The sequence below is a fragment of the Lepus europaeus genome, chromosome 2 (assembly GCF_033115175.1).
Source record: "Lepus europaeus isolate LE1 chromosome 2, mLepTim1.pri, whole genome shotgun sequence".
Taxonomy (NCBI): domain Eukaryota; kingdom Metazoa; phylum Chordata; class Mammalia; order Lagomorpha; family Leporidae; genus Lepus; species Lepus europaeus.
In genome coordinates, this window is record NC_084828.1 from 160,675,725 (window position 1) to 160,687,923 (window position 12,199).

The following is a 12,199-nucleotide window of genomic DNA, read 5'->3' on the forward strand; positions in this document are numbered from 1 at the left end:
ACTGAAATACAAAGAATCATAAGAAACTAGCATGAAGAACTATATACTAATAAACTAGAAAATCTCAAAGAAATGGATAAATTCCTGGATTCATATAAACTACCAAGATGAGGTCAAGAAGACATAGACAGCCTAAGCAGACCCATAACAATCAATGAGATTGAAACAGTGATCAGAATTCTTCCATCAAGGAAAGTCCAGGTCCTGATGGCTTTGCTATTGAATTTTACAAAACATTAGAAAATAACCCCACTGCTCTTCAAACTATTTCAAAATTTTGAACTGGATGGAACTCTGCCACACTCATTTTATGAAGGCAGCATTACTTTGATACCAAAATCTAATACATGACATTAAAAGAAAACTTTAGACCTATGTCCTTAATGAACATAGATGCAAAGATTCTCAGCAAATTGAATCTAAAACCATGTCAAAAAAGATTGCATACCAGGCTAGTGCTTTGGCATAGTAGGTTAAGGATCTGCTTGTGGTGGTGGCATCCCATATGGTGCCAGTTGGAGTTCCAACTGCTCCACTTCTGATCTATCTCTCTGCTATAGCCTGAGAAAGCAGTACAAGATGTCCCAAGTCCTTGGTCCCCTGCAACCATGTGGGAGACCTGAGAGAAACTCTTGGCTCCTGGCTTTGGATCAGCCCAGTTCTAGCCATTACGGCCATTTGGGAATTGAGCCAGCGGATGGAACACCTCTCTCTCTCTGCCTCTGCCTCTCTATCACTGTGCTTTTCAATTAAATAAATAAATCTTAAAAAAAGATTATATATCATGATCAAGTAGGGTTTATCCCAGAAATACAAGGTCGATTTAACATTTGCAAATCAATAACTATTATAAACCACATCAGTAGAGTGAAAACAAAAAACATGTGATCATCTTTAATAGTTGCAGAGAAAGCATTTGATAAGATTCAACACCCTCACGATAAAAACTCTTCACAAATTAGGTATAGAAGGAACATTTCTCACAATTATAAAGGCTATGTATGACAAACCAATAGCCAATATCATACTGAATGAGGAAAAGCTGAAAGCATTTCCCCTCAGATCTGGAATAAGACAAGGATGTCCACTGTTGCCACTCTTACTCAATAGAGTACTATAAGTTTTAGCAAGTGCAGTTAGGGAGGAGAAAGAAATCAAGGACATCAAAGTTGGAAAAGAGGAAGTCAAATTTTCCATATTTGCAGATGAAATATGTTGTAGATGGAAAAACCCTAAACACTCCACCAAAAAAGCTGTTTTTCTTTAAGTTAGAGTGCTTATTTCATTAATATTTAAAATTAAATAGTTGACATGACCAAATTTAAGTCTATCACTTTACTATTAATTTTTATTTATCTAACCCAATTTGTTTCCTTAACAAATATTTTATTTCATGTAATACTTGAGCATTTTTATGAGGTATGATGCAATACTTCAACACTTATACATAGAGTAAACAAATCAAACCAGGCAACCAGCCTTTCCATTTTCTTATTGTTTCCTTTGTGACTGGAGCCTACCAGCTCTTCTGTTCCAGCTCTTTATACGTTGTTGTGAACTGCAGTCACCCCACTGTGCTGTGGAACTCTAGAACTTGCTGTTTCCATCTACTCTGTTATCCGACTCCTCTACTTCCTGTCCTCTGCCCTTCCCAACCTCTGGCAATCACTATTGTAGCCTCAGATTGACTTTAACTTCCACATATGGTGAGAGCATGCCGTGTTTGTCTTTCTGTATCTGGCTTATTTCAGTTAACATAATGATCTCCATGTCCATCGCTATGAATGTCAAAATTTCATTCCTTTTTATTGCTAAATAATATTCCCGTGGGTATGTGTTACATATGTTCCCTATCCATTTATCCTTCAATGAGCATCCAGGTTGATTCAATATCTTGGCTGTTGTGAATAGTGCTGCAGTGAACATGGAAATACATGTATGTCTTTATTATGCTGATGTCATTTCCTTTGGCTATATGCCAAGAAATGAGAGAGTGCTGTTGCATTGGGAGATCTAGTTTTAGGTGTTGGAGGAACTTCTGTCCCACTCTCCATAATGGTTGTACTCATTTGAATTTCCTCCAATGCTGTGCAGATTCCCTTTCTCCACATGCTTTCCAGCATTTTTTTTAAAATGCCCTTGTAACTGGAGTGAGATTATACTTCACTGCAGTTGTAATTGGCTGCTAAAGGCTGGTGATGCTGAGCACTGTATCATGTATTGGCCGTGTTTTGTGTTCTAAGATTGGTCTATCCTTGAAAATGTTCCATATACTGATGAAAAGAATGTGCATCCTGTAGCTCCTGAATGGAATGTTCTGTAAACGTCCATTGAGTCCATTTGGTCCGTGGTATATTTTAACTGTGATGTTCCTTTGTTGAGTGTTTTGTCTGTATGATCTGTGAATTAATGAAAGGGAGGTTTTGAAGTCCCCACTTTCATCAATGAAGGGAAATCCATCAATATATCTCATCAACTTTTGTATTGTGATTTTTTTTCTCTCTCTTTTAATAATGTTGGTTTTAGAAAATTAAATGTGCCACCATTAGGTGCATATACATTTTCAGTTATCATATTTTTCATTGAATGATCACTTGTTATACAGTGACCTTCTTAGTATCTTTTTACAGTTTTTGTCTCAAAGTCTATTTTGTCTGTTGTAAGTATAGCTATTACTGCTCATTTAGTTTCTGTTTGCATTGACTATCTTTGTCCATTCTTTTGTCTTTACTGGTGAAATGAGTTTCTTGCAGGCAGAATATCAATGAGACTTTTAAATCCCTTCAGCCATTTATATTTATTCTTCTGAGAAGTGTATATTCAGATATTTTGCCCAGTTTTTAAACTGGATTGCTTATTTTCTTATTAGTGAATATTTGAGTTTCATATTTATTGTGGATATTAATCCTTAGATGATGATATCAAATATCTTCTCCAATTGTCTCTGTTATCCCTTCCCTCTGTTGATTGTTCTTTCATGCAGAAGATTCTTAGTCTGGCATAATACCATTTGTCTATGTCTGCTTTTGTTGCCTGATCTTTATAGTTTTTACCCCCCACGTCAAATTGTTGCCCATACTTATGTCTTGAAGAATTTCTCCTAAGTTTTCTTCTGGTAGTTTCATAGTTCCAGGTTTGATCTGTTTTTTTTTTTGTTTGTTTTTGTTTTTGTTTTTTTCTGGGAGAAGGCACTTTTTAAAAAATAAAGTGCATACAGAGAGGTGAGTATCAGGTTGCAATCTCTGCTTATGGATATCCAGTTTATTTATTTTTATTTCCCACATGGGTGGCAATGGCTGAAGTGCGTGAGTCACCGTCTGCTGCCTCCCAAGATGCATTAACAGGAAGCATAATTGGAAGTGGAAGTGCTAGGACACAAACTGGTACCACAATATGGGATGTGAGCATCCCAAGAGGTGGCTTAACCCACTGCACCGCAATGCAAATTAGTTAGCTGGAAATATGTGAATTAATGTCTGAGATCTCTGTTCTGTCCCATTGGTCTATGTGTCCATTTTAACACTACCACCAGCGCTGCTTTGGTTACAGTAACTCTGCAGTAAGTCTTGAAATGTAGCATTATGATTCCTACAGCTTTTTGAGGTTGTTGTTCAAGATTTCATTGGCCATTTGTATTTTCATATAAAATTAAAAAATTTTTTTTAGTTCTATGAAGAATCTCTTTGATATTTTGATGGGCATTTTATTGAATCTGTAAATTCATTTGGATGGTATGGACATTTTAATAATATTAATTCTTGCAATCCATGGACAAGGAGGTATCTCTGATTTTGGGGGATCATCTTTGATTTTTTCCATCTATGTTTTATAATTTTAATTGTAGAGGTCTTTCTTTTAATTTCTTTTTAAAATTTATTCCAAGGCATTTTATTATTTTTATAGCTATTGTTAATAAGATTGCTCTTTTAATTTCTCAGTATGTTTGCTATTGGTATATAAAAATGCTATTTTTTGTGGATTTTGTGTTGATTTTGCACCTTTTCTGAATTCATTTATAACTTCTAATGGTCTGTTGGTTAGATTTAGGCTTCTCTCTTTCTAGAGTCACATCATCTGCAAATGGGAACAATTTGACTTCTTCCTTTCTTGCTTTTTTATTTCTTTCTTTTGCCTAATGTCTTTGGCCAAAACGTCTAGTATTAAATTGTATAAGAGCAGTGGGAATGGATATCCTTGTCTGTGTTCAGGCCTTAGAGAAAAGGCTTTCAACTTTTCCCCATTCAATATGATGTTGGCTGTGGGTTTATCACATATATCCTTTATTTACTTTATTAAGATTTATTTATTTATTTGAGGGCAGGGTTACAGAGAGAGAGAGAGAGATCTTCCATTTGCTGGTTCACTCCCCAAATGGCTCCAATGGCCGGAGCTCGGCCAATTTGAAGCCAGGAGCCAGGAGCTTCTTCTGGATCTCCCACGTGGGTACAGGGGCCACACTTGGGCCATCTTCCACTGCATTCCCAGGTCATTATTAGGGAGCTGGATCTGAAATGAAGCAGCCATTACTCGAACTTGCACCCATATGGAATGCTGGCACTGCAGGTGAAGGCTTAACCTACTATGCCATGACGCCAGCCCTAACACATATGTCCCTTATTATGTTAAGGTATGTTCCTTCTATATCTAATTTGCTCAAGGTTTTTATCATTAATGATTTTTTTATTTTGGAATTATTTTTTCTGTTTATATTGATATAATCATATGATATTTATCCTTTATTATGTTAATGTGATGTATTATTTATTAATTTGTATGTTGAATTATCCATGTGTCCCTGAGATAATCTAACTTGATCATGATAAATAACCTTTTTGGTGTGTTGTTGAATGTGATTGCTAGTGTTTGTTAAGTGTTTTTGCACGTACATTTATCAGGGATACTGATCCGTAGTTTCCATTTTTTCTGTTGTGTCCCTGACTGGTTATGGAATCAATGTAATACAGTCCTCATAGAGTGAGTTTTGGAAGGTTTCATGGCTTTTAGGAAGGAGATTTTTTTAGAATAACTTGTGAAGAATTAGTGTTAATTTTTCTTTAAGAGTTTGGTAGAATTCAGCAGTGAAATCATCTCATCCTGTTGTCTTGTTTGTTGGGAGACTTTTCAGTACTGATGCAATCTCAGTACTATTGATCTGTCAGGTTTTCTTTGTCTTCATTGTTCAGTTTTGATATATATTAATATACAATATATTTACATAGTATTATATCCATTTCTAGCATATGGTAGGTGGCTACAGCGTCACTCATTCCATTCTTTCCCCCAAACTCAGTAAGTACAACATGGAGAGAGTAATTGTCTACTTGGGGGCAAGAAGAGATAGGTGAGTGCCAAGATATTGCAAAGAAACCTGGGGCTATATCTGTGACAACTAGCACACCTCTTCCAGATTGAGGGCCAGTATTCTTGCAACCCAAGAGCCTGTCTCACAGGCTGCAAATCAAGACCCTCATAGCCATTATGGGTTTGAGAGAAGCACCCCACACCCCCATGCTGCTGCCATTAATTGCTGTTGAAGAAGATATAGGGAGACTATACATTAGTACCCTACTGGGAATAAAGATGGTCTTGCAGAGACACAATATGCCTGTGAAAAGCTGGAGGTGATATAGGTGGAAACATTTGTCCGTCCTATCAGGGTGCAGGTCTCTTCCTCAAGCTAGGACAGATCTAGAGGCTATATCTCTGTGTGATGATCTGGGAATAGAGACTCTTGGTCTTTTTCTGGTTTTGGATCTCATAGTAGTAGTACTAGCTCTGAGCTTTAAGGTAAAGTCCTAAGCTCACTTTCCTGTCCTATCTGTTCCCCCACCCCTTAGCAGCTGGAGTCTTGCTCTGCTGTCTTCCAGAGGTTGGGACTGGGACAGTAGATGCAGCTCCTTGTTCACCCAGGCTGAAACTAAGGCTGAAACATACCCGAGACTCCCAGACTCCAGGCACTGTGCAGTCTAGGGAGCCTGCACCCAACTGACACAGTGCAGGTAGTGCAACAGGGTGAAGTGAGTCCATCTCACCAGGGCTCAGGCCTCGGCCTGACGCTGGAGCAGATCAAGAGGATCTCTGTGAACCTCGGTCTGCAAATAGAGGCCTTTGGGCTTTGTCTGGTGTTGGGTTTCACCATGGCAGGCCCAGCACTGAACCTCAAGGCCAAGCCCGAGGGTCACTTTTCCATCCTACTCCCCAGCAGCTGGAGTCTCTCTCCGCTCTCTGCGGTTGAGAGAGGGTTGGTGGAGGTGATCCCTTGGTCAAAAATCCAGATGTCCTGGGGACAGAGGCCCTGGGGCCCTCTCTGACTCTAATTCCCACCAGAGCAGCCCTGGTGCTGCATCTCAAGTCTAAGGTCTGATCTTTATTCTCTCCCACCTCTAAGTGGAAGGCGTCTCCCCAGGCTGCATGACTTTGAGCTAGAGGAGGGGCCACAGGGCAGCTTTCTCCTTCCAGACTTCTTCGATGCATCTTTCTCATTATTTTATTAAAACCAAGTACGATGGTCTCTCATCTGACTTCCTGGCTTCTGTGAAGCTGACTTGAGGCATGAATATCTACATTCTGAAATACATGTGTAGCTTTTCCATAATATCCATTTTCCATGAACTTTGCGAAGACTCCTCATATGTATGGGTTTCCAAATTTTTGCCTAAAAATATACTTTTAATTTGTTTTCCCTGAAGTTTTTGAAGCATACCCTGATGTAATTTTTGCTTCCAATTGTCTTAAGTATTTAAAGCTTTTAAGAATGAAATGTTTTTATAATTACTCACATACTTTTTCCAGTACTCTTCATTGTTTTATGAAAATTTACATTTTTATTTGATAACATTATATTTAGGCTGAATCAATGCTTTTGGTAGCATTTTTTATTACAGTTTCAGGTCTGCTAGTGAAATAATCTCAGTTTTCTTTCATCTGGAAATATCTTTTTTTATTTTTATTTTTTAAAAGATTTGTTTATTTATTTGAAAGTCAGAATTACACAGAAAGAGAAAGAGAGTCAGAGAGAGAGAGAGAGAAAACTTCCATCTGCTGGTTCACTCCACAGTTGGCCGTAATGGCTGGAGCTGTGCAGATCTGAAGCCAGGAGCCCAGAGATTCTTACAGGTCTCCCACGCAGGTGCAGGGGCCCAAGGACCTGGGCCATCTTCTACTGCTTTCCCAGGCCATAGCAGAAAGATGGATCAGAAGTGGAGCAGCCGGGACTCGAACTGGTGCCCATGTGGGATGCCGGCACTGAAGGCAGCAGCTTCATCTGCTACTCCATGTCGCTGGCCCTAAAATATCTTTGTTTTAATTTGCGGAGAATATCCTGGATGAGTATAGGAATCTGGATGAATTATTATTTTTTTAGATCTTGAGGATTTTATTTTTCGCTTTTGACTTAAACTGTGTTGAAAATATAGCAATATTGTGATTTGTTCACTGTACATAATGTCACTTTTCTCTGGTTTTAAAAATTTCCTCTATCTTTAGAATTTAGTTCAACAGTTTGGACAATTTATACCTTGGTGTGGTTTTCCTTTTTTTTTTTTTTTTTTTTGACAGGCAGAGTGGACAGTGAGAGAGAGAGAGACAGAGAGAAAGGTCTTCCTTTGCCGTTGGTTCACCCGCCAATGGCCTCCGCGGCCGGCGCACTGCGCCGATCCGAAGGCAGGAGCCAGGTGCCTATCCTGGTCTCCCATGGGGTGCAGGGCCCAAGGACTTGGGCCATCCTCCACTGCACTCCCGGGCCACAGCAGAGAGCTGGCCTGGAAGAGGGGCAACCAGGACAGAATCCAGTGCCCTGACTGGGACTAGAACCCGGTGTGCCGGAGGATTAGCCTATTGAGCCACGGCGCCGGCCCCTTGGTGTGGTTTTCTTTGTAGTTGTGCTATTTAAGCCTTATTAAACTTCTTGAATCTATGGTTACTTATCTGTTTCATCAAATTTGGAACTGTTTTTTTTTTTTTTAGATTTATTTTATTTATTTGAAAGAGTTACAGAGACAGGTAGAGACAGAGAATTCTTCCATACACTGGTTCACTCCCCAGATGGCCACAATTACTTGAGCTTGGCTTGATCTAAAGCCAGGAGCCAGGAGCTTCTTCCAGGTCCCCCACTAGGGTGTAGGGGCCAAAGGACTTGGACCATCTTTCATTGCTTTCCCATGCCATAGCATAGAGCTGGATCAGAAGTGCAGCAGCCGGGACTGGAACCAGTGAACAAATGGGATGCTGGCACAGTAGGCAGAGGCTTTACCCACTATGCCACAGTGCCAACCCCTACTTTAACTCTTTTAAAAAATATCCTGTCCTGCTCAAAATAATGATCTTTTATTTGAACATTTTCCTTATGATTATGACATTTTGAGTTTTCCTTGGATTCTTCATGTGTAGGCAAATATGCTATCAAAGCAGTTACTAGATTAAACAGGTGTAACCTGAAACAGGTAGTGGATTTAGATGAGACTTTTGTAGTTTAAGGCATTCGTTGTACCACGTGACAGCTTCTCAAACCCGAGGAAATTCCTCTTTTTGTTTAGTGAGTTAGAACACTTGATATTTCATCTTTTGTTTAGAAGACAAAGTTACGTTATTGCAATGTAATAGTTCCATTTTGTGGACAAGGATAGAAGTATCAGCAATGGTGTTGATGACAATACCTCTGGATTTATGATAGTATTATTACACAGAGTGAGTGCCACGAGAATGGGAGTTTGGGAACTGGAAGGTTTTGCTATATTGCCCTACTGCTTCTGCTCCAGACCTTGTATACATATAGGTTTCTAACTCAACTTGTTGACTTATTTTAAAGATTTTATTTATTTTATTTGAGAGTTAGAGTTACAGACAGTGAGAGGGAGAGACACAGAGAGGTCTTCCCTCCATTGGTTCACTCTCCAAATGGCCGCAATGACTGGAGCTGCCCAGATCCGAAACCAGGAGCCAGGTGCTTCTTCCCGGTCTCCCATGTGGGTGCAGGAGCCCAAGCACCTGGGCCATCCTGCTTTCCCAGGCCATAGCAGAGAGCTGGACTGGAAGAAGGGCAGCCGGGACTAGAACCGACGCCCATATGGGTTGCTGGAGCAGCAGGCAGAGGATTAACCTAATGCGCCACGGCACCGGCACCAACTTGTTGACTTTAAAAATGATATCCACTCATCAGTCTTCTTTAGGATGTTTTTCCCAGGATTTAAAGCTTTTCTTCAGCTATTCACACACACACACACACACAGCCTTTGTCCATGAAGACGGATGTCAGCGTTCAATGATGTGAAGATTTTTTTCATTGAGATAGCATTTTATTAAATTTTCACTACATTAAGTTCTTCTAGAAAACACCACACAGCACATGGCCCAGGCCAGTCAAGAATGTTTTAAATTACTGGTTATAACTTTGCTAAAATTTACATGAAATCCATTCTGAGCATCCTTTTTTAAAAAAGATATATTTATTTATTTGAAAGTTAGAGTTACACAGAAAGAAGGAGAGGCAGAGAGAAAAGAGAGGTCTTCCATTGCTGGTTCACTCCCCAATTGGCCACAACTGCTTGAACTGCACCAATCCAAAGACAGGAACCTGGAGCTTCTTCTGGGTCTCCCACATGGGTGCAGGGGCCCAAGGACTTGGGCTATCTTCTACTGCTTTCCCAGGCCATAGCAGAGAGCTGGATCAGAAATGGAGCAGCTGGTACTCAAATCGGTGCCCTTATGGGATGCTGGCACTGCAGGTGGTCGCTTTACCCGCTACTCCACAGCACCGGCCCCAATTTATCCTTTTCAACCATGATTTTGTGACTTCTGCTGCTTTCAATCTTTATTGCGTATTTGGGAGTTAATTGTGTTTTGTTTTGCTTTGTCCTCCATAAACCTAGAGGAACAGCTAAGTAACCGTCACCTCCTAGAAAGAAATTTGGCAGCAAAGGGAAATACTGGCCTCTGCTCAGTAGATGCTGGGGGAATCCAACCATGGTTCTGAGAACTAGAAATGTTTCCAGAGATTGCCAGATGTCCTCTTGGGGAGGGAAGAGGATTATCCCCATCCAAGAACCACTCCTCTAGGGGCTCAGTAACTATCAGACAGAAAAGTTATAACTACATGTTATAACTGTATTTTAAAACTGAGAAAGTGTCTTAAAAATTCAAATGTAAGCAATGGTGTCATTCTTTTAAATAAGAGAACATATCAGATTTTGAAAATTTGTGAAGTCTGGTAATCATCTCGAAGAATGAGTTTATTAGCCTCCTAGGAACATAAATAATATACCATTTCGAGTAAACAGAGCAAAAAAATCTTTCACCTGCCTGTGCCCAAAGGTATCCATTTCAGGTTGGCAACACTCTCATTATTCCTCCAAAGTTTTGGATCATCCACTTAAAAGGTTTAGCCCTCTAATTCAATCCAATCCTGTCCTATTAAGGCCGGGAACTATTGCCAAAGGAACATTGCCAGGTTGGTAACATTCCAAAAGCTCCTCTAGTTCTAATGAAATTGTACAACCCTTTAAGAGAATAACAAGTTGCATGTGGTTATCAAAATAAAGGAACTTTATGATACAGAATTGAAAGCACGGAAGTGACATTTACAACTGACAACATTATCAGCAAAGAGGTATGCAAATAATGGTTAAGGGAGAAGAGAACTCTATACCACTATTTCTTAGTGGTTTAAATTCCATCATCATTACCTAATAGCATCAATATCATTTAAATGAAATTTCTCATATATAATCAGGAGCAGAAATTTGGAAGGTTTTGACTGCTTTTCATTTTTTCCTTGCTTTATAGAATTTTCAGTGACATATTGTGATCTTATGTAATAATCCATGGCCAATGAGTCATCGGTTGTTTCAGATCCCTATTTAATCCTATGATTTGTATCAAAGAGGCAATGCATGGTAAATGGTGGAAAGTATCACCTGCCAATGCAATGAGATTTGTGTTAAGCCAAAACCAAAGGATGGCGAAGGAATGGGTGGGTTTTATTGAAAATTATACCGTTTCAAGGATGAGGGAGTATCAGAAGGATGAGGGAGTATCTTAAAGACTTACAAGCATAAGCATGAAAGATGTCCGGAAGAACAAAGGGAAGGCTTAAAATTTGTGCAAATGGAAGAAAGCAGACGTGTTATGTCTAACTAGCATCCATGCACATCTGAGACGCATTCCACATGTGAAAACGTTTGTATTAAGCTGGGTTTTAGAGCAGCTGCTGCAATTAGGATGTGCCCAAACATTAAAGAAAGGGAAAAGTAAGCACAAAAGGAACTACTGGGAGAACTTGCAGATTGGATCTACAGAGGCAAAGTCCCCAGCAGACAAGGTCAAAATGTGGAGTATTTGGAAATTTCCAGATGTTACAGGGAACAGTGGTCTCTTGAGCAGCAATAAATCAGATGTTCCTTTTGTTGCCTTTTAGCCAAAATGTGCAGTATGTACATCTAGTAGTAAAGGTTAACATGTATTGAGTTCTGAATCTATGCCTGAAAAATTATTGAATCCTTGCAATGATACCGAAGCAGGTGCTTTTGTTATTTTCATGTTACAGATTAGGAAGTTAAGGCCTAACAAGGTTAAATAACTTGTCTAAGGTCACACAAAGATTTTCATCTAGGCCTGACATATCTCAGTGCTTAAGCATTTGTCCATCTTAAATCATAACACGGGCATAAATGTATTCTGCCAAAGGAGGAACCAAATCAGCTGTGCCCTCGCATTTGGACCTATTTCTTCCCTTCCTCCAGGACACCTAAGCACCCAGATGATTTCGTGAGGTTTGTCTTAAAGCTTTGGAAAGCATACAAGATGATGATACCCAGGTTAAGGCCAGCTGTCTTGCTGAAGCCACAGTGAAGTTGTGGTTGAATTGCACCAGGAAGAATGGAGTGTAACTCAGACAGAAATTGTAACTACTGTGTGACTTGTAGATTTTTAGCACTCAAAGGATAATGTAGATTTATGCAGAGTTTTCAATTAAATGTGAGCAGAATCAGCCCATTCCATCGTAACCCTGAACTGCAGTTGCAACAGTTCTAGGGTGCTAGTCAGAAAGAGTAGGGGATTCTGAGCCTGGTCACTTTTTCTCTGTCTGTGGACTTCAAAAGCCAATTTATTTTCCTTCCTTTGGCACCCTCATAGCATATAAGTGACTGGGTAAGAGCATAATCTCTCAAAAGCTCCACGAACCTTCTGATTCTGTGAAATCTCA